We start from the raw sequence: 21,977 nt of genomic DNA, 5'->3' as shown, positions 1-21,977 counted from the left end.
AACTGATCTGTTTGCTTCAGAAACACTACTATAGTTCATATAAACAAGCTGCTGTGTAGCAACGGAAGAAATTGAAAAAAGGCTATATGGCACAGGTTAAATAGTGGATAACAGATAACACCATTATGTTCTACAGAGCTTATCTGCTGTGTAACCTGAGCCTTTTCTACTTTGAATGGCTGCCCCCATTGCTACACAGCAGCTGATTTATATAAACAACAGTAGTGTTTCTGAAGCAAACACAGCAGTTATACCAGTGCAGGGCAACACTGAATTATATTTTTATTACTTTAAAACACTCTAATTTTTTGATGGTATTGTTCCTTTAAAATCTGCTTTTCGCATAATTGAGATATCAGGAACACACTTCCTCCAACCTAAGCCCTCCCATTAACATGGTAACAGCCAATGAGCACTCCCTACTGCCTGCATGTGCTTAGCTCAGCCAATCCCCTGCAAATGCTACAGATAACATGCTGCCTACCAATTAACTTTATTGCTGGTACTCCAGCCTTTCCTTCAAATCATCCTTAGTCGCTTCCCATATCACTGTGTGAGTGAAAGAGGATTTAAGCTTGCCTTGGGGTAGGAAGTATAAAAAAACGTTGTTTTTGGGAATCAAATTTATGAACAATTTTCTGGAACTACCGGAAGAAGTCACGGTGGGGCCCCCTTCTGCGGACGTCCATGGGTATAGGATCCATTATCCAGAAACACATTATCCAAAATGCTCAGAATTACAAGAAGGCCATAGACACCATTTTAATCATATACTTCTAATTTTTAATTCATGATTTCCTTTTTTCTCTATAATAATAAAGCAGTACCTTGTACTTTATTCCTAGCTAAGATATAATTAATCTTTATTTGAGGCACAACAATCTTATCGGGTTTATTTAATATTTAAGTGTTTTGTTTTCAGTAGACCTAAGGTATAGAGATATAAATTACGGAAAGATCTCTTATCAGAAGTCTCCAGGTCCCGAACATTCTGGATAACATGTGCCATATCTGTTACATACTGTATATCTATCTACCCTGCCCTAGGACAATGTCTAGTTGTCTTTTGGAAGGTCTAAGGTTTCAGATACAACCCACCCCTGTGACAAGGACCACTCTTGTGATCTAATTTCATTGTAGATCTTTACACTGCTCTCTGATCTATACTTTTTGGCACAGTTCTGTTGCAAATCACCCAGAGAGTTCTTGCGCTACTCTACTCTATGATTTTGTAAATCTGTGTTATGTCTATAATACCAAGCATACAATTTGCATGGCTATGTACATGCCAAAAAGGCTGTTATTAAACTGTTCTGCAATATTATGTTCTCATTATGTCACCACAAACAAGAGAACTCTTGGCCCCTTCTCTGTATAATTGTGATTCTCATACGTGCCACCTTTTCCCCCTAAAAAACCTGAGTCCCTCCCCATGGGTATTTCTCAGCATCATTAACTTTGAGCCGTTCAGATAATTTAGCGAACACTGAAGTCAAGTTTCTGTTTCCTGAGGCTCCTGCTGAGACTTGGAACTTTAGAGGAACCATAATTCCCACTTCCTGTGATAATCCCGCCAACATGCCGAGCATTGACACGCTAGAGGGCACATTTACTAAGCTCGAGTGAAGGATTCGATTGAAAAAAACTTTACATTTCTAAGTTTTTTTTGGGGTACTTCGGCCATCGAATTGACTACTACGACCTTCGACTTCGACTCAAACAATTCGAAGTAAAAATCGTTCGACTATTCGACCATTCGATAGTCGAATTACTGTCTCTTTAAAAAAACTTCAACTATATACTTCAGCAGTTTAAACCTACCGAGATACAATGTTAGCCTATGGGGACCTTCTCCATCACTTTTCTAAGCTTTTTTTGATCGTAGAAAAATCCTTCATCGATCGAATAAAATCCTTCGATTCCTTCAATTCGTTCGATCGTAGCATTTGCGCTAAATCTTTTGAATTCAATATTCGAATTCAAAGGATTTTACTTTGAGGGTTTATTAACCCTCGATATTCGACCCTTAGTAAATGTGCCCCTTACTGTCATGAAAAGAATACACGGCTGATAATGACTTTTATAACCATAATCACATCAGTTGATGGGGACATACTTAGATACATACATACGGGGGAATGTAATAAAAGCCGTTAACGGAAAAACTATTCGCAATGTGAAAAGTTATGCCTTTGCGTGAACAAGTCTTGCTTTGCGCGAATTTAATATCGTTTTTGCGAACCCGGAAACTGTTTCACAACCACTTCCGACAGTGGAAGACCGTTTGCGAATGTTATAGTTTGTGCCAATCCGCAATCAATGTAATAAAACTCTTAATGAAAAAGTCGTTATGTTTGCTCCAAAAGATTACGACACCTTCAACCACTTCTGAAGAGTGTGCCACTAAAATTCGCAATTTAACAGTTTAAGAAACAATATTGCATTGCGAGATGTGGATTTTTAGTCTTATCGGTGCGAATTGTTTTGCTCTTTGCAACTTCAATTACATTCCCCCTATAGTGTGATGTGGCATTCTAGAGACAGACTTTCAAATAAGCAATATATTCCCTAGAATTAAAATAAGTTTAAATAACTTCTCCTTATCCAGAGATATAGAACCCTGCATTACCTAAAAGCTTTCAGTGCTTGGTGTCCCATCATTTTTATATCATGGCAGCCGTTCAAAAGGAATCACTGTGGCTCATTTATAAATGCTGGGCAAACTAGCCCAAGGGCAGTTACCTATAGGGACCAATCAGTGATTAGCTTTTTAAAGCCAGCTACAAGTAGAACAACGATCGGTTGCCATGGGTTACTGCCCATGGCCAAATTTGCCCAGTGTTGATAAATGACCCCCACTGTCTGTAAGGGTGAATAAAAAAATTGTTCCAAGACAGTTTATGAAAGACAAAGGACACTAAGATGCCCATTTATTAACATTCCCATTTTAGTGGTTTTAGCGTAATTTAAAACTACAATTAAACCCTATTTGTATAAAATCACAAATGCCTTGTAACATATTAAAAGAGCCAAATATAAAAAGCATGAATGAAAAAAAAAGTTGAATGATGAGCTTTAATACAGAAACTTCTAAAAATGTAAGGTTTTTTTTGGACAATTACTAGCCGAAAAAAATTGTGAATGGTAAAAATTTTTAGAAAAAACTCTCAAAGATGTGCTAAAAAATACAAAAACCTTGAAAACCTCTAAAAATTCTAATTTTTTTAACAATTATTAGTGAAAAAAATGAAACCCGGAATAGCTAAAAAATGGGGAAAAACTCTGAGTGATGCGCTAAAAATACGGAAACTTCCAAAACCTCTAAAATGCAATTTTTTTTGAACAATTTCTAGCGAAAAAAATCTGAAAAACTCAAACTCTGAAAGGCTAAAAAAAGAAAAATAAGCTGAAAGATGTGTTAAAAAATTAAATGTGGAAACCTCGAAAAACCTCTAAAAAGTTTTTTGGAATAGTTACTGGCCAAAAAAATTTGAAAAGCTCTAAAACTCTGAATGGCTAAAGAAAAGTACAATAAACTGAATAATGTTCTAAAAAAAAACAGAAACCTCATAAAACTCATAAAATTCAAGATTTTTTTGAACAACTACTAGCAAAATAAAATTAAAAACCTCAAACTGAATAGATAAAAATATGGGGGAAAACGCTGAATGATGTGCTAAAAAAATCTGGAAAACTTGAAAAATCTCTAAAAATTTAAGGTTTTTTGTAAGATTACTAGTAAAAAAGAAAACCTCTACAACTCTGAAGGGCTAAAAAATGGACCAATAGGATCAGTGCAGCTCCCACTGACTTCTATAGGACCTCAATTTTACTTTTTACTTGCCAAAGTTTTGTATTACAGTTTTTTGTGGTTATTGCACTAAATAAATCTCTAGATTTTAGAGAAAAAAAATTGATTTGTAAAAAAAAAAAAGATTTAAATGTTTGTTAATAGGGCCATGAGAGAAGGCAGTAATCAAAGTGGTAAGATAATGACCAAGGCAGTGAAACTCTAGGCCTCCAACTACATGTCATCTGCGGAGAGCCACTTTTTTTGGTCGAGCCAGCACTCTATAATAAATGGATAGGATGTGCTGCATACAGCCTTCAGATAGATGATAGATAGATAGATAGATAGATAGATAGATAGATAGATAGACATTAGATAGATAGACTGATAGATGATAGATAGATAGATAGATAGATAGATAGATAGATAGATAGATAGATAGATAGATAGATAGATAGATGGATGGATGGATGGATGGATGGATGGATGGATGGATGGATGGATGGATGGATGGATGGATGGATGGATGGATGGATGGATGGATGGATAGATAGATAGATAGATAGACTGATAGATAGATAGAAATTAGATAGATGGATAGATAGATAATAAAGGACACCCTATAGTGATGTGCGGGCCGGCCCTATACCCCCAGAACCCGCGAGTCAGGAGGGTTCGGGCCGATTTCGCACCCCTCTTCCTTGAACTGCTGGCTTCCGACTTCCAGTTTCTTCTCTTCTAGATGCTGTGCCTGCTCGCCCCTTTTGTGATATCATGGGCGGGTCTCTATAAGGAAGCTGGTAGGCGTGGGCGGATGGAGGACGGGAAAACGGAAAAACCTCACCCACACATCCCTAGCACCCTACATTTTTATTGATATTGCTACAATTTAGTGCAAGTCATTCTACAGATGCCTTCTCCTATTCATCTTCCATTCTGACTTTGAAGTCATTGCCTGGTTGCTAGCGTAAATGGCCCCCTAGCAACCGAATACCCATTGCAACTCTTACGACTGGAAAGCTACAGAGCAAAAACTCTCATTCAAAAATCTCAAAACAAAAAAAAAAAGACCAATTTTCTACAAGTGAATAGAATTTATTTTGAAGCTGTAGCATTTTTCAACCGGCAGATGAAACACAACCCCCATTAACCTTAAACTTTGTGCTGCTCCACGGTATCTGTATTCTGTATCCCTATTTATTCCCACAGCTCTCCTCGTCCTCACTGTATTTACCGCTTGTGATACCTACAAATAATCATTTTACCATTTGTTCTTTTTACTTAAGAATATTTCCTTCTCATCTTGTGATTTAAACCCCCATTCTCACTTCTATCCCAGAGGACTTAATTATGTCTCATAAGGTTTAATTTATGGCACTAAACAGAAGCTGGTCTGCTCTCCAGAGAAGATATTGCAGTTCCCCACAATGCTTTGCCTTTTATTTAAGGGTACAGTAAAGTGATGCCTGTAGAAAAGGACAGTTCTTTATTTAAAGCCGGGGTATAGACATACATGACAGTATAGTGGCCATGGGGCTTTCTGCAGAAAATTACTACAATTATTTCATAAGAAGAACCAGGAATTATTCATCAGACAAACATTGCATTGGACTGGAGAAGTGATCACGTGACATAATGCAAATAAATGGGAAAATGTTAAAAAATACATCTTAAAGAGGCAGTACACCATTTTGATTCACCAGAACCAGAAAGGTGTAAACTAACAATGCTTTCAGTTGCAGTGAAAACATCTTTATAATGACGGTCGGTACACTTGGAAGTTCTTCAAAGGTTACATTTTTGTTTCATTAAGCAAAAAGGGTTGAAGTTATCGGCGGGAAGATAGCTAAAAAAGCATTTGCTGTGGGGTCCTGGGACTGGTATTTATCAATTGGATTCCATGTGACAACATGGCGACATTCAGGTTTCAGGCTTTTATGGAAGGAATAGACCATTACCTCCTTGATGACATAGAGCCAGATGACTTCACAAGTTTTACAGCTTGAGAAATTTTACAGTTTTCCTGAATATCTGTATAGAATCTGTAGGTACAGGTATGGGACCTGTTATCCAGAATGGGGTCTTTTGGATAAGGGGTCTTCATACGTTACATCTACTAAAATATAATTGAAACATTAAATAAACCCAGTAGGCTGGTTTTGCTTCCAATAAGGATTAATTATATCTTCGTTGGGATCAAGTACAAGCTATTGTTTTATTATTACGGAGTAAAAGGAAATATGTTTTTAAATTTTGTATTATTTCATTAAAATAGAGTTCATGGGAAATTCGCAGCTTTCTGAATAATGGGTTTTCGGATAACAAATCCCATACCTGTAACATGTGGAGGCCTATTTACCAAAGGTCAGATTTTAGTGGTTTTAGAGGTTTTTGAAACCACGACTAAACTTCCAAACTCTAAGGGTAGGACTCCACGAACGATATTGTCGCGATCTGATGCGCTGCGACAAAACGCATGCAACTTGCTGCATGCGACAAAAATAAGGTAAGAGATAGAATTGTCGCTAGTGTCGCAGCGCTGATCCGACAGTCATGTTGCGTCGCATCAATGCTGCAACACCATGCAACAATTCTATCTCTTACCTTATTTTTGTCGCATGCAAAAAAAATCGCTTAGTTTTAGAGTCACGACCCTAAAACTAAGAATATCATGAGATTTATTAAAAGATCCGAATAAAAAAAGTATGAACTAAAAATAATACACTAAAAAACTGTTTTTCAGACAATTCCTAGCAAAAGAAAAACATGAAAACCCTTAAAAGTCCAAATCGATTTAAAACATTTCAATAGTATCAGCACAGCTCCCATTGACTTCTATAGGACCTCGACAACTTTTACCTGGTGACGTTTTGTATTACAGGTTTTGGTGGTTTTTACGCTTAATAAATCTTGAATTTTTAGAACTTTTAAAAAATAAGGGAAAACACAACATTTCAGAGATTCGTGGAAGAAAACAAATACAGCTAGTATTTGTATAGTATAGTTAGTAAATGGGCCCCTAAGTGATCTCCATTACAGCACAAGAGTGTACAATGCACAATGCCCCATGCTTAGGAGCATTTTTTTATGTTCCAGTATGGCTGCACTGTATTCATAAGGGGTGGGTTGGCAGAAGCATATGGGTGTCCTTTTGGATGGCCCCTAGCCTGAATGCCATTCAGAGATGTCCAACAAGTGCAAGGAAGCCGTGTATTTTCAGGCAGCTGTTCAAGGTACATGGTTCTGTTGTAGTCAAACTGCTACACTCTGCCCCTTAGACCCAATGGCTCAAGTTGCATAGCGCAACTATATCCTCAACGCAAGTGCTCTGCAACTGAGCATTAAAGGATTTTTTCAGTCTTCCTACTACTAAAGCAAGTGCCCAAATAATGGCCTATTGTCCCATTTTGCGTTACAGTCAGATCACAACCCAAGTGTGAGGACTCATCCTGGCGGTCTAGCGGGCCGGCGGTGACGCCTGTCGCGTTGATCATCTCTCTGTTGCTGGCTCCCTATGGCGCGTGGAACGCACTTCTGGGTTTTAGTGCGTCGCGAGCGTCATGACGTCATCGCAATGGTGCAAAATTCAAATATTTAAAGGAGCTCTGTACACAAACTCATAGCCCGTTGTTAGATCTAAATTGTTAGTATCTGGGTGTAATTCTTCTACTGTCTGATTTCTGTTTTGACCCTTGCCTGCCTGACTACCTGACTACTCTGAACTCTGATTATCCTGACCTGTGCCTGCCTGACTATTCAATTTCTACCAATATTGACCCTTGCCTGCCTGACGATCAGTGAACGCTGCCTGTATCGGCCCCGGCCTGATTGACTTTGCTTGTATTCTGCGCCCACCGACCCCGGCCATGATTGACTTTGCTTGTATTCTGCCCCACCGACCCCGGCCATGATTGACTTTGCTTGTATTCTGCCCTCACCGACCCCGGCCTGTCCGACTACGCTTTTGTCTACTCCTTGAACTGTACCTTCCGTCCAAAACCTTGCTAACGACCGTGCTCCTTTGCTCATCCAAAACCTTTGCTTGGCTCCTCTCTTATTAAGACCTGGCAGCATCCAAATAGCTGAGGGCTCCTCCCAAAGTGAAAGGCGGCTGTTAAAGGCAGAAGCAAAAGCCAAGACCAGGGGGCCTAGCATTGGTTCTGGATTTAGGGTGCCGGTCATAACACCAAGATTAACTTTGGTATTGATTATGATATTTTTATTAATCTCTATTGTTAGAGGAAATGATACATTAGTGTAATCATGGGGTCATGGTGACCCCTTTGTGGTTTTAAACCTGCGTAAGAACCTAGACTTGAAAGGGCTGAATTCTTCAGCCTAAACATTCTTTGCGCACTCTGTATCCTTCACTGTCTTTTGTATGCAGCAAAGCACCACGCTCATCCCTTGCATCACTGATTTTTTTTATGGAGCTCTAAGGAGTAAATAGTGCAGATATAATTTCATTATTTAATAGAAAATTTTGATTATTTTTTTCCTTCCAGCTCACAGCAAAGAGCAATCAAGCCAAGCTAGCTCATCTGTCTGATGCGCTTTTTGTGCCATGCAGCAAGCTGGCATCCAATACAAACATGGGTAAGGGGAGTCCCTCCTGAAGGGGCCAACCACAATAGCTGGCATGCTGGGAATTGTAGTAAAACAAGAGTTAGAGAGTCACTGGTTGCTATATTAAAGCAAACACTTTTCCTAGAATGCTTATTAAGTAGATTTCTAGAGATAAAATGCCATCTTAAATGCAATCTACTTAAGCCCTGAGTTAGGTTCCTTTTGCGGGGTGTCATGGCCCCGCCTCCCACTACTTTACGGTCCAGCCTCCTGCTATGTCACGGCCCCACCTCCCCGTCCGGGAGAAAAGGTGGCAACCATAGTTTAGGATTTTCAGAAAACCACCTAATTTCTCTTATCAATTCACATTTCAAGAGCTCCTTTAAATTATTTTGATCTTCATCATTCCTAAAGGGTTCTTAAAAAAAAAGTAATGAATGAAAAAAAAAACAAGAGGACTGTTTTGCCACCAGCAGGGATTTATTCTAGTTTAGTTACTATACAAGGTTCTTATTACTGTATAGAAAGGAAATCATTCATAAAATTGTTGAGGAAAAACTGTTGGATAGGCCAGTTCAGTGTCGGACTGGGCCAGCAGGACACCAGGAAAAAACCCGGTGGGCCTCAGCCCTCATGGGCTGACCCAGACCCCCTCCCCCGGTCTGCTGGGCCCCCCAAAAAAAGTTTGCACGCAGGGGGCCCTGGTCTTTTTCACGCTACTTCCTTCCTGCTGCGACCCGCGTAAAACGAAGTTTGCGTGTGCGCTTGTGCAGAAGCGCACACGCTCATCGGAGCTGCAGTGTGTCGGGGGGGTGCGGGCTCTGCAGCAGTAGGAGCCAGGGGTCTGGAGGGGGCCATGGACAGCAGCCCCGGTGGGCCCCGGGCCCCCAGTCCGACCCTAGGCCGGTTTGATTGAAGAAAAGCTTATTCACATGAAGAGAGTATACAGACAGCTGTGATAGAGCTGTGCAAAACCGATACTCTGAATACAGCTCAGAAGCACACGCTTAATATAGAGTATAGTACAGACCTCTTATCAGCAATCTAGCAAAATAGCTTCTGTAAGTCAAGTACAACTTTATTACAAAAGGTAGAGGGGCCCAAGCAGCTAGCACACCAGTGGCCCCTTTGTTCCACAAACTCAAAATGACTCATCACAGATAGTGCCTCACGGAGAAACTTCGGGAGACTTCGGAAAAAGAAGAGCTGCGTGTGCATTGCCGCAGGCGATTTTCATTTTAGCCGGTGGAGGGCATGGGAGATTATCGACCCGAAGAAGAGGCGATTTGTCGCTGGGGTGACTAATCTCCCCGAATCTGCTTGTGTGGACTCACCCTAAAAGAACATTTCAAAACCTTTTATATAATGGTATAAGATGGAGTCCTGGAAAACAAGATAGCTCTTGGTTTCCTCCACACTTCCTCCCTTTTGTTCATACCTTGAACACATTTACAACCCCTTCTTAACCAGACCTCTCCGCAGCCCACCTACTTCTTAATTGCAGGTTCAGTGGTGGTACAGAGTTGACTATCTGGCTAAATCAGCAAGCTCTTCCTTATCCTACTTAAACAGGGAATGGGATCCCTCTGGGGATCAGAGTATTGCTGATAAGAAAAATTATGTTGTAGAAATTATCCAGGGGCCAAATGGACTGACACCCTCCCATAGGCGTGCAATCCATTTAACCTCTGGATATAGCACTGGTTTTGCTGCAACTCAATAACAACCTTGCTACAACACACAATATAAGGCAAATTATAATCACACATACTACAGGTGCCATAAAAGCTTTAAAAATTAGATAAGCAAATTCCTATGCTCCTCGTCCACTAAAATGGATTCCTAGGATATTCCTAGCTTTCTGCTGTAGCTCCTTTACCCTATTCATGTGGGTGTCAATTGCCTTATGTGAGTAGGGCTGCTACCTTTTCCAGAAAAAATACCGGCCTTCCTTTATATTTATAATTTGTCCCTATTAATAACATAGGGATCAACCATATTTTTTACCGGCCAGATGGCAACCCTAAATGTTAGTCGTCTATCCAGGTAATAGCACAAAACCCCACCCTCAACTGCTAGTATGTAATCTAGGGCAATTCTGTTCTGTAAAGCTACCTTTCTAACTTGGGCTAACTCCTCATTGATCATGTGTATGGAACTAGTGGTTTCATTTATTATCCCATCCATTATACTGGCATACTAATTTAGTTAATTTGCCAGTTCTATTCCCCATCCTGTCCATGCAGGGGCCCACATCCACACTTTATCTGCTCAGAGATAAATCTGCTGAGCCTGCTTGGACTGAACACCTCCCTCTGCAGTTGGGTTCTGGACTTCCTAACCAACAGACCTCAGTCAGTCAGGATTGGAAACATCATCTCCACAACCACCACACTGAGCACTGGAGCCCCTCAAGGCTGTGTGCTTAGTCCTCTACTGTTCACTCTGCTGACACATGACTGTGCAGCCACGCACTGCACAAATCACATCATAAAGTTTGCTGATGACACGACCGTGGTGGGTCTCATCAGCAATAATGACGAGTCACCATACAGAGAGGATGTTTAGCGGTTAACAGACTGGTGCAGAGTCAACAACCTGTATCTCAATGTAGACAAAACAAAGGAGATGGTTGTTGACTTTAGGAAGACTAGGAGTGACCACCTGCCACTGTACATCGACGGCTCTAATGTGGAGATCGTCAAAAGCACCAAATTCCTTGGTGTCCACCTGGCGGAGAACCTCACCTGGTCCCACAACACCAGATACTTAGCCAAGAAAGCCCAACAGTGCCTCTACTTCCTGCACAAGCTGAGGAAATCCCATCTCCCACCATCCATACTCAAAACCTTCTACAGAGGGACTATTGAGAGCATCCTGAGCAGCTGTATCACTGTCTGGGCTGGGAACTGCACTGTCATGGAGCGCAAGACCCTACAGAGGATAGTGAAGACAGCAGAGAAGATCATAGCTGTGTCTCTTCCTTCCATCACGGACATTCGATACATCCATAAAGGTACAGAAGCATTAGGGCCCTCACTACCAGACTGTGTAACAGTTTCTTCCCCCAAGCCAAAAGGCTCCTGAATACTCAGGGACCGGACAGATCTCTCTCACACACACACTCCATCTGACCTTACTATATACCACAACATTACACAGCCACTGTATGTCATTGTATAAATAAATAGCCATTGGATACAGTTGTTCTCTATGAGCACATCTGCACTTTGTCATGTTCTTTATCATGTTCTTGCTACTGTCATGTCACAATGATACACCCATCATGTCTGACGTTTAGCATTATTTACTTAACATATTACATCTGCTGAGTGTGCACTGTCTTGTCCTGTCCCTGCACTGTGCTGACCTGTCTTGCAGGAGTTGCATATTTTTGCACTTGCCCTTTTTGTCTGTTGTCCGGTACATCTATGTTGTGTTGTGTAGCACCATGGTCCTAGAAGAACGTTGTTTCGTTTCACTATGTACTGTACAAACGTATATGGATGACATGACAAACTCACTCTTGTCTCTTGAGAAGTGCTCCCTTTTATATCTATCTACTTGTGATATATATCTATCTACTTATATTTTGTTTATATAAATAAGCTGCTGTGTAGCAATGGGGGCAGCCATTCAAAGGAGAAAAGGCTCAGGTTACACAGCAGATAAACTCTGTAGAACATAATGGTGTTATCTGTTATCCACTATTTAACCTGTGCCATATACAGTAGACTTTTTTCAATTTCTGCCATTGCTAAACAGCAGCTTGTTTATATGAACTATAGTATAGTTTCTGAAGCAAACACATCAGTTTTACCAGTGCAGGGTAACAATAAATGATTAAATTATATTTTGATTACTTTGGTGCTATTGTTCCTTTAACTTTAAGGGGCAGATTTATCAAGGGTCAAATTTCGAGTTCATGGGAGCTATTTAAAACTCCCATAAACTCCCATGAACTCGAAATTCGACCAATTGCTACAAAAAATATAATTTTTCAAACTTGGGGGGAATAGGATCGACCCGAAAATTCAAATTGAATTTGAAATCAAATTCTGTTCAATTTTCTCCCCGAAAAAAACTTGAATGTCAGGAAGGCTGCAAACAACTCCAAATTGATCCCAGGGCGTCTTCCATAGGCTAAAACAACAATTCGTCAGGTTTAAGGTGGCGAATACTGGAATTCAAGTGCCAGTGTATTATAAATCTCGACAATCAAATGTGTCTACAACTATCTAACTATAGGAATATCTCTAATATGTACTTTTTACACCTTTTGAGTTTGTACCTCTATGTATAATCTTGTAACTTTGGATAGTCTAACTTTATTTATATTGACCTCTTTTGATTGGCTGTCCTATGCTTGAATCTGATTGGTTAATTTTCATTTAAATATCACTGTGTGTTCAGAAGATCATAAGCCTATGACTAAGTGCCCACAAGGCATGAAACGTGTAAGGCTATCTTTTTGAGATTTTTTTTTTGCTAAATTAAATACTTTTTTAACTGCATCAACTATTGGAGTGAAGTGCAGCTTGTGCCAGCCCACTACTAAATACAAGTGTGTCCTTCTCTTTTAGGGGCTGGTGAAATACGGCACTACAATACGCACTGAAACCTGAACTTTTTTTATACAATTGTAATATAATACAACTATAATACAATTTCCCCACATCCCCATAGGGAGCCATGAGTAAGTTCTATTTCCACAAATGTACTATAGCCCCTCCCTCAGTACCCTAGGGATGATTGTACAGTGATAACCGAGCCACATCTGAAACTACCACATGTTCTCTGATATCTTGGATTCACAGATCTCGTTGTCATCTTCTCCTTGGTCAGGGCAGGAACACCTGGGGGCACACAAAGCCAGCATTTTCCCACACCAACAAAAATCATTGCAATTATGTCACAACCCTTCTCCCATATAGTCCATACAGAACTTTAGGGCATCATTCTCACAATCTGGGTTTCCTACATTGGCCTTAGGTAAATACAATGAAATAGGAATCCCCACTAATTGGATCTCTTTATGATTTACAGGGACATCAGTGGTGTTTAATTGCTTAGCAGCCTGCTGGTGTAGAAGCCAAATAGAATCTGCCTGCCAACCCCCCATTATTTGTATAATGTAATGAGACGCAAGGACAAAAACCTTTGCCCAAAATAAAGTCATTGTTTATAGAGTCTTTCCTTTTAGATATTGGTCCTCTTTGCCCAGAGTAGGTCCACCCTCTTGGTGTCAAAACCTAAAACTGGGAACGTTGGTTAACAGACTGGAGGGCTTATTCATAAAAAAAAAAAAAAAAATCTTCATAGTCATATTAACATTGTAGTCTGACTTATTTGGAAGGTGCTTCTCTGCCTCTAACCCCTGGGTAGCAATCTCCTCTGGTCTTTGAACTTGTCAGAGAGGAGTAGGAGCAGGTTCAGGTCTATTTATTGGGGATGGTACTCTGTTCTCAGCTGGGCCTTGTGAGGAAGACACATTTTTATCACCACCCTAGTTGGAGGGAGTGATTTCCGAATATCTCCTCTGGATCTAGTAGGGAAGAGAAGACCTTTCTATGCATGTTAGTTAGTTGCTGATGCAATTTCAAAGAAGCATTGCTCTCCTTGCAACTCTAAGGGTAGGGGCACACTGGGCGATTCGGGGAGATTTAGTCGCCTGGCAACTAATTGCCTTGTCTTTGTGAAGGCCAATCTCCCCAAACGCCTTCCCTCTGTCTTGTGCCGCTATAATGAAAAGTCGCCTGCGGCATGGAACACGTGGCGCTTAGTATTCTGAAGTCACCTGAAGTTTCCTGGCAACTTCGGGTGACTTTGGAATACGAAGCGCCGCGTGTGCCATGCCGCAGGCGACTTTTCATTATAGCGGCACAAGACAGAGGGAAGGCGTTTGGGGAGATTGGTCACCGCAAAGACAAGGCGAATCGCCCTGTGTGCTCCTACCCTAATGGAAATAATGATCTTGTATGTGGGGGTCTACCAAATATGTTCTCAAAGGGGAGATAACTGGTGTGGCCCCATATGAGTGTGTCTCATAGACAATAATGCAAGGGATAATGCTTGTGCCCAGTTAAGATTTGTCTGTTCACATATTTCTGGGAGTCTGTAGCAGCAGACAATTTCTGTTATCAGATTCTTAGCTGTGGTTATTGCTGTGGCTTTTGTCACTAACCCACCCTGAAAACATTTATATGCAAAACAAAACATAGTCATACGTATTCAATTTGGGTAGCTGAATATAGTCTATCTGTAACCTTTGAAATGGGTACAGTGATTTTACCAAATGTCTGGTGTTTTTTCTCCCTTGCCTGGGTTATGTTTGGCACAGATAATAATTTTTTTTACACATGTTGCACAAATAATAAGCAAGATGGAGTGCTGGAAAACAAGATGGCACTTGGTTTCCTCCACAAAATAATTGTTTGCTTGAACAAGGTATGGTAACAGGCCATCCTGTATTTTAGAGCTCTCTAGATAATAGGTTTCCAGATAATAACTCCCATACCTGTGGTAGCATGTACATGGAGGCGAGAATTTGTATTGATCAACCTCCTGTAAAAGTAATGTGGCTTTTTATGATCCTGAAACTCTGTGGTTGCTTTAAATAAACTAATATTTGACAGATATAGGGGGTCCGGCCCCCAGGAGCACAACTGAATGAATGGAGCCGTGCAACATATTATTTGCTTCATATCCTCCCTGCTAAGGGGCAAATAACAGACCTCCCTTCTTGCTCTATGAGATTTTTTATTTCAATAGCCAATCTGCTTCACCCTGGCAACCGCTGACCCATCGGAACAGGCAAAAGGCAAGAGGGAACAAGCAAAGGGGGGCCGGCAAGGCTTCGTTTTTCTGAAACTGCTCTGTAATTTCAGTGTCATCTCTAAAATGTTAGGTCGCTTGTTGTGATGGAGGGAAGGCAGAAATGAATGCACAAGAGCAGAGCGCTCTGCACTTTACTTGACAGAGTGGACTAATGAGAAAATATTTCAAAGTGACACATTTTCATGCAGGCAGTTTTTAAAGATGCAACAAACGATTGCAAATGTCACGGGATTGAACATTCCAGAAGCATGGCACCCAGCACTTTAGCACTTTGCTGGATATATATATATACTTAGAGAACCTGGTTAAGTGTTATTCAGGTTTAGTCTGATACATTCACTCATTCAGGAGCACTCTGTTGGGGGAGGTTCATGGTTCATCTTCTTGCAGAACACTTGTGTAAGGGGTAATATTAAAACTACCCAGAGCCCCACTGAGGCCTTTAATTGTCATATAGTCGGGGGGGGGCATTTTCTAAGCTTAAGGCATAGTGCACAGTAGAAGAATGGGCAGAGTTGGGCTGAAGAGGGGTCTGTGCCATCAAGGCCTACAGTATCAGTGGGCTCCCAGCAGTGTCGGACTGGGGGGGCCTGGGGCCCACCGGGGCTGCTGCCTCAGGGCCCCCCCACACACACCTGGGCCCCCCTCCGCAGCCACAAAGAATCCTCTGACATTTCCTGCTCAAGCCCCAACTCCTCCCCCCATTTGGAATCAGTGGTGGCATGCAGGTATACGGTATCACTAGACTGACCTAACCCACTGGGTTTTTTCCCGGTGTCCTGCTGGCCCAGTCCGACCCTGGCTCCCAACCCCCTTCCGCCACCCACCATGGTCCCACTGCCCCAGCTGCAATCCTCTCTGCCCCCCTTCCCACCAGCTTGTACCTTCCCTTCTCTCTTCATGTAATCAGGGTGGGGGAAGGTCATGGAGCGCACTCTCAGGTGGCTGCGGGAGCTGGTATAGGCTGGCATCAATCCGGGGAGCTGATCTGGGCTGACGGGACCCACTGGGCTTTTCTCCAGTGTCCCACTGGCCAAGTCTGACACTGAAAATGGGTGAGATCTGCCATGTTTTTTCACTCATTTGTCTGCCCATCATGAAGACAAATTGCTGCTGGTCTCTGAGCTCCAAAATGAAACACAGAAAACTACATCCGACCATAAAACAACACTGTCTCATAAGGGGTGGGGCAGGGAGAAGCACAGAGGCATCCCCCCTCCTGCCCCCTACGTATATCTTTCAGACTTGCAAATTAGGGAGTGCAGGTGGAAACAGACCATAAATGGGCCCTGTACCTACTGGCTACCCTATAACAAGTGTTAAGGATAGATCTGCTATGTGTCCTTTGGTGTGAGGTGCAGAGTAAAGCCATATCCGTGATGGTCTTTATATAGACACTAGGTAGCATGATTCTGAGCCACTTAATGCTCTTGCACTTCCAGTCGAGGTCTACTTGAATAACTCCTAGTGTATATAGTAAGCTCAAGATGGTATCGAGAGAAGGGGACAGTGGGGCTGTAAATGTGGAGTATGTTGTAAGACTAGAAGGTGCCTGGAATGGGACTATAACTGGGGTAGTGTACACAGCAGAGTCCAGTGCTTTGATTGATCCTGTGCTATCTGTGTATCATCAAAAACATGACCCTATAAATTATTTATAATACACAAAAGTCATAAATAACCTGTACCATAGATCCACATAAAAGCTATTCAGTGACCATTGCTTATTGATATCATATGTGCCATTTGTGTATTAAAAGAAAGAAGAAATCCCACGACCTGTATATAAGAACTCTATCCATGGCCTCAAGAGTTTATATGGCAATCAAAGCTTCTAATATCCTTAAATTGCACCCCAGTGGGTGCATTATTGCTTGTATACATCATACCTGCCTGCCTAGTCTCATCCCATAAAATATTTATTGGCGGCAAGTCTTATTTATAATTAGAAAGAGTTGTCAGCCCATAACAGTGCAGAGAGCAAAGAATGATACATGTCCCTGTTTAATACGGGGTATATCTTGCTGGCTTAGCTGCTGCAGACTGGCATTGGGATCCCTGAGATTGCCATAATCTTGGACCTGGCAGGAATTCCAGGGTTCCTTTAGCGGGTTGTTTAAATAGATGCAATTGATAAACTAGAAAGTAATGTCATTATTTTTGCAGTGCAACAGAAGTTCTACCATTCCAACACAAATACATGGGAAATATCAATAATTCGCATGTACATATTGACGGCCTCCTATTTTTATTGACTGATATAGCTTACCCCTGAGTAATAGTTGGACAAATCGAGTCCATGGGAACATGCAGATAATTCTAGTACTAAATCAGAAAACCTCTCTCTAAATCCTTATGTGAGATCTGCAGAAATATGAAAACTGAGTCTAGTGTTTCTGCCAACAAAAGGATTAGCTGGCCTAGGAACTCTTTGCAGATCTATAAGGCAGCCTTTGGCCTCTGCATCGAATCAGACACTGAAGACTGGACATCAAAGCAGACAATAGAAGGGAGGGTTTTAATGCATAGCAAATCACTGAAGGCTGGAGAGAATATCTCAAAGAAGTTAAAACAGAAGTAGTTGCTTCTTTTTTTCAACAGAAATCAGCACTTGGGTGCTGTGCAGAAGATTTCGTTGAACTATAACGCCAGTAGCCCCTTTCCACAACAGCCTTCTGCTGTCAATGAGATGCTGGAGATGTAGCTCTTCAATAACTAAGGGCTTGCATGTTGCCCAATAGCAATGAGCAGTCCTCTTGGCTGCTTGGATCAGCACAGCTCTAACCAATGCCTCTGTATCAAAGGAATCCTTCATCCACTTTTAATGATTTTATATCATGGCAGGATTCTGCCAAATGCACCTACAATTTAAATGCTCTACTGTGTATTTTTATTCTTGACAGTGGCTGAACTGCTTTTGAACACTAATGCTGAGATATTATTCACAAATATTTGCACACTTTGTGGATGATGTGATCCTTAGTTATCCGGGGTTCACTTTCAGAGTAAGGTACCGCCAGACCTTCCAAACTTTCACAATTGTAGAAATCATTCTGGAGAACCAATCTCTTTAGTCCGTAATCTCTTTATTTGGTAATGCACGACATGTTTCGGAATGAATGATCCTTCCTGAGCACCTGAGGAAGGATCACTCGACCCGAAACATGTCGTGCATTACAAAATAAAGAGATTACGGTCTAAAGTAGGGGTGTCCAAAAGGTAGATCAGGATCTACCGGTAGAACTTTAGCTGGTGATCAGTAGATCTCAAGAAACTTTCAATAAACAGCTTGACTAAATCTCCATCCTGTTTAATGCTTTTCATTCAGATATTTATTAGGTTAAAGTTACATAAAAAATAGATATTTAAACAAAACAATATACATTTTCTCATAAGTTATTTTTCTCGCTGTGACAACAATGTTTTTATGGATGTAGATCATAACGGGACAATATCACTAAAAGTAGACCTTGCATTAGTAAAGTATGGGCACGCCTGGTCTAAAGAGATTGGTTCTCCAGAGTGATTTCTACAATTTATTTACAAATATTGCAATCTTTGTAGAAGTGGTGCTACTGGGGTTGCAATGCAGAGCTGGACAGGCCACCTTTATAGTGGTGCAGCAGCAACAACTTGTGGCATCCTCCAGTATCTGCCATGCTGCACCAGCACAAGGGCTCTGGCCCCTTGCCCAGCCCCTGGGAAACCCTGTAGCTCAATCTACACAGGTTTTCCAGCCATGAGGCTCAAAAATGGAGGGGAATTAACCCTTCGGGTCCCTACATATATAATTAAATTGTTATGTATATAGTCACACTGCTGAATATTGTCATACAGGTATTGGTCCTGTTATCCAGAATTCTCGGACCTGGGGTTTTCCGGATAAGGGGCCTTTCCATAATTTGGATCTCCATTCCTTAAGTCTACTAAAAAAAGTATTAAAACATTAATTATATCCAATAGGATTGTTTTTCCTCCTATAAATATAAATGATATCTCTATTGGTATCAAGTACAAGGTACTGTTATCATTAAAGAGAAAAAATAAATAATTTAAAAAAAATGTAATTATTTAACTATAATGGAGTCTGTGGGAGATGTCATTCCTGTAATTTGGAGCTTTATGGATAATGGGTTTCTAGATAATGGATCCCATACCTGTATTGCTATGTATCTATTCATATTGCTATTATGTATATAAACACATTGCTAGGTATAGAGGTATTGATACCAGATTACCAGAATGCTTGGGACCTGGGTTTTTTGGATAATGGATCTTTCTGTAAATTGGATCTTCATACCTTAAGTCTACTAGAAAATCATGTAAACATTAAATAAACACATGAGGCTGGTTTTGCTTCCAATAAAGATTAATTATATCTTAGTTTGGATCAAGTACACACTACTGTTTTATTATTACAGAGAAAAAGGAGATCAGTTTTAAAAATGTGGATTATTTGGAAAAAATGGAGTCTATGGGAGACAGCCTTTCCATAATTTGTAGCTTTCTGGACAATGAGTTTCAGGATAACGGATCCCATACCTGTATAGTAACATTGCTATGTATAGTAACATTGCTGTGTATATAGTCATATCACAATGTACACAGTCATATTGCTATGTTTATAATCATACTGCTATGTATATAGTAATATATGTATAGATATGGGACTTGTTATCCAGATTGCTCGGGACCTGGGGTTTTCGGGTTCTAGGCTGGTTTTGCTTCAAATAAGAATCATGATATCTTAGTTTGGATCAAGTACAAGCTAATATTTTATTACTACAGAGAAAAGGAAAATAATTTTTAAAAATTTGGATTATTTGGAAAAAATAGAGTCTATGGGAGACAGCCTTTGTAGAATTCGTAGCTTTCTGGATAACAGGTTTCCAGATAATGGATCCCGTACCTGTATATACTTACACAGATATATATGTATGTATATATATATATATATATATATATATATATATATATATATATATATATATAGAGAGAGAGAGAGAGAGAGAGAGAGAGAGAGAGAGAGAGAGAGAGAGAGTAGTCCATGAGAAAGGCTTGAGTGCAAGCCGAAACGTTAGTCTTTTTGAATAAAACATTTTTTGATGTGATAAGCCCTGAGAGTGCGAGCTTCTTCATTCATATATATATATATATATATATATATATATATATATATATATATATATATATATATATATAGATATAGATATATATATATATATATATATATATATATATATATATATATATATAAATAGATCCATTCTGCAAATATTGACAGCACTCCAAGGATATTCACAACAAGTCGATATTCATAAGCAAGTGACGGTTTATTGGAGATCCAACGTTTCTGTTAACCGAAACGTTGGATCTCCAATAAACCGTCACTTGCTTATGAAGTTTTGGACTAGCACCCAGGTATCCTGTTTTCTCTTATGGTTGTGTCCTCCACTCCCTCTGTATATATATATATATATAGTGAATAAAGTACCCCCTCTTGTAAATTATAAGGATATTATCATAAGTTACTGAGGAGTTTCATGACCATATAAAGGCCAAAGGCCAAGTGTTTTTATACAGGTCATGGTAACTATTAATATCCTCATATTTTGCAAAAGGGGGTACTTTATTTATTATAATACACAAGTTTCAGTGTGTCTTGTGACAGAAATGACATCACTACTCACCGTTTATAACTGATGACATCAGTACTCACCGTTTATAAGGATATAATTTACAAGATATTCATGGCTTTTGTGTATTATATTACAATACTGCTCTGCAGGTAAGAGAGCTATGCATATCATATTGCCCTGCGTGGCACCAAGCTCTGTTTATTACTCTGTTGGGCCTCCCAATCCCCCCAGCTGAAAAGGAGAAACGTGAATGGGATCAAATTTATTCTGATTCAATCCACTATTTAGCATTCTTTGAAACACAGAAGTGATGTGATTATGGAATAAAGGACTGCTGCTTAAAGTAACCTGTGCATACTGTAAAGCCGTGTTAATTCCTGTGTTATTTAGTTATATAGCAAAAAATTCAATACTGCTGGAACTCAATCCTCGCAGAGCGAAGGCCACACACCATTCACTATACACGGAGCCACAGTGCCCCCTAGTGCACGGAACGGAATCCCTGGCTTTCTTCTCTTATACTTGACTTCCACACCAAAGAGCAGATGTCTTTATTTGTGGGCCGTAAACATTCAGAAATATCCAGAATAAATCAGGGAATATGCTGAGGGATGCAAGTTTCCCACAGAATAGGTGATAAAATTTATGAAGGGGAAAAAGCTATCATGTCTGTACTCATACTGAACATAAATAAGAAGAACAACTGAGGAATGTAATAGTTTATTCTGATGGGAATAAAGAGTTAAAATGCTGCAGAGATCTAACATGGCATTAAGATATACAGCCAGGCTTTGGGCAGTCAGCAAGATCTGTGCTACAACTGCCAGTGGCTCTAAGGGATGTTGGGAGTTGTAGTTCAATGCCAGCAAGAAGGCTAGTTTGCCTGATCCGTGCAATAAGCGAAACAGCTAAGTACAATCAAGAGGTCAATTTCAATTAATTTGCTTTCACAGCTGCTTAACGATTGTATTCCTCCAAGACAGTGATGTCACAATTGAGCATGTTTTATGGCCAATGCCTGATTTGTTGTTGACTGGTGATTGGTTGTAGTTTTATTTATTTACCCAGTCGAAGGGACACCCCTATATATTGTACTTCTACCTTGCAGATGAATTGACCAGTAAATCAGATGCTGCGTGCGTTCT

The sequence above is a fragment of the Xenopus laevis genome, chromosome 4L (assembly GCF_017654675.1).
Source record: "Xenopus laevis strain J_2021 chromosome 4L, Xenopus_laevis_v10.1, whole genome shotgun sequence".
NCBI classification, from domain to species: Eukaryota; Metazoa; Chordata; class Amphibia; order Anura; family Pipidae; genus Xenopus; species Xenopus laevis.
This window is presented reverse-complemented; position numbering follows the sequence as displayed.